Here is a 2,169-nt window from a genome sequence, read left to right as displayed (position 1 = left end):
CCCCAAACCCCCAACCCCCTTTCCAGAAAAAAATTAATCAAAACAAGACAGAACAGCAAAAAAAGAAGGAAACAAAAGCAACAGTTAATTGTCAAGCACTCGTTGGGCGTTCAATACTAAAACTTCGCATTCACAGGTTCTCAAATACACTGTAATAGTAGTAGCTGTCCAGTTTTATTGTACATGCAGTAAATTGTTTCCCGCCACGCACAGGTTGAAGGTTTGCCGAGTATAGTCCCTTGGCTTACTGATGGAGAGCTTCAGTGGGATTCGTGTATCAGGAGCATCGGTGGTCTAGTGGTAGAATACTCGCCTGCCACGCGGGTGACCCGGGTTCGATTCCCGGCCGATGCAGGTATCTTTTTTTTTTTCCCCCATTTGTTATAAATTCGGCCTTTTTTATATGAATTCTCGTTCAGTAGCGATATTTTCTTTCCCTTCCCCTCTTCATCTTTTTCCATTTGAAAACCCATCATTTTCCAAGAGCAAATCCGTATGAGAAAACACTCCCAAAGAAAATCATGAATGATAAGTTCATCATTTTCCAGTCCCCTCCTCCCCTTACCACTTTCCTTTTTTACTGACATGGGGTTCTCACACCGACTTTCCAATAATTTTTTTTCTTATAGCGATTCTTCCAGTCATCTCCTCCACCTCCTCTCCCCTCACCTCGAAATAAACCACAACAATAATTGAAAAAAATAAATAAATAAAACACAAAATTGAAGAAGGACATCCCCCCCGAAAAAAAACCCACCTTGAAAAAAATCATTTAACGTTACGCTTTTTAAAGGACATTAGTCACGCTTTTCATCATTATTGCCGAAAATTTAAATACGTTTTTAAAAGGCCTGGTGAAATGGGGAGAAGAAATACAACTTTCTGGTTTTTAATTCGAAAAAAAAAAAAATACTGCATCGGCCGGGAATCGAACCCGGGTCACCCGCGTGGCAGGCGAGTATTCTACCACTAGACCACCGATGCTCCGAAGGAAGAGGAGCAAAATTGTGACACAATGCGCAGTTGCTTCCTAGTGTTGTGCCATAGATTTATTTCACTTTCGAAAAAGGACTTGCAAGAGCCAAGACGTTTGCCTTTCCTTCAATTACCTAAAAGCTGTTTTGTCAGTCAAAAACGTGCTCTTTCTTCATAAGCTATGCAATATATGACCTACTTTTAGAATGTGATGGTGGAAACTAGGTCACCAGCCACGTGTCGTGTGTAAGGAAGAAAACATCGAAACTAGATCTATTACTTAGCTTCACAAGCATATTTGATATGTCCTTCCTTGCCGTATTCAGTTTTCTCTTTCAACAGTTTTGTCAATTGCGGATATCAGTCTATCTTTTTTCGACCAGGTGGAGAGTCAATGAACAATGAGATATATAAGGGGCGATAAACAAGCTAAAATTATTGCTGAATATTTTATTGATTACGTCCCTTTGACCGCCATTTGTCCCAAGTAAAAACAAGGAGGTGACAGCTTATTAAGCTCCTTCAGTAAAACGCGATTCTCTTCTAATAATACTTATGTGAATGTGGCCATGAAACTATCCATTGCATTATTGTGTGTGTACTGGTTCTTGCTTTTGTTTTTGTTTTTGCTTTTTTGTGTGTTGTTTTTGTTTTTGTTAGTTGTTGTTGTTGTTTTTTTGTTTTTTTTTGGGGGGGGGGGGTCATCTGTTTGTTTCTTTCTTTTTAGAGTTGTTGTTTTACTGGGTTTTGATTTTTATTTTGTTTGTCCTGTATATTATCATTTTAGCATTTTTTTATTCGCTCTCTAAAAGCTTCATATTCCATTAAACTGTGGGCTCATCTTGTATCGTCCAAAATTGTTTGGCTTACCAGTCTGAATTAAAAAAATTCTGTTTTATTAATTATGATCTGTTTGATTCTCTCAAATCCGTTCTGGTTGTCCCTCCATCTATCACCCTCCCCCCTTCCCCGCACCAGATCCACTCTTTTCCAATTACCTATATCTTTCGCTACCAATTTTTCTTAGTCTCTACCTGTCTTTGTATGTATTTATCTGTCTGTATGTCTATTGGTGTGTCTATCTGTCTGTCTGTCTGTCTGTTTGTCTGTCTCTGCCTCTGTCTCTGTCTCTGTCTCTGTCTCTGTCTCTGTCTCTGTCTGTCTCTCTCTCTCTCTCTCTCTCTCTCTCTCTCT

At 39.2% G+C, this 2,169-nt stretch overlaps 1 protein-coding gene and 1 non-coding gene across 2 annotated transcripts in view; both read right to left on the bottom strand.

Annotated features, from left to right (window-relative positions):
* The window catches only part of LOC101847112 (cholinesterase), a 98,344-nt gene that overhangs the window by 48,235 nt on the left and 47,940 nt on the right, over positions 1-2,169 (bottom strand). The gene's annotated exons all lie outside the window — the stretch shown is intronic.
* TRNAG-GCC lies at positions 914-984 on the bottom strand. Its single transcript has one exon. It is a non-coding gene; the product is annotated as a tRNA-Gly (tRNA).

The sequence above is a fragment of the Aplysia californica genome, unplaced genomic scaffold, assembly GCF_000002075.1.
Source record: "Aplysia californica isolate F4 #8 unplaced genomic scaffold, AplCal3.0 scaffold00196, whole genome shotgun sequence".
Classification (NCBI taxonomy): domain Eukaryota; kingdom Metazoa; phylum Mollusca; class Gastropoda; order Aplysiida; family Aplysiidae; genus Aplysia; species Aplysia californica.
Note: the sequence above shows the minus strand (reverse complement) of the source record. Positions and strands in the feature narration are given on the sequence as shown.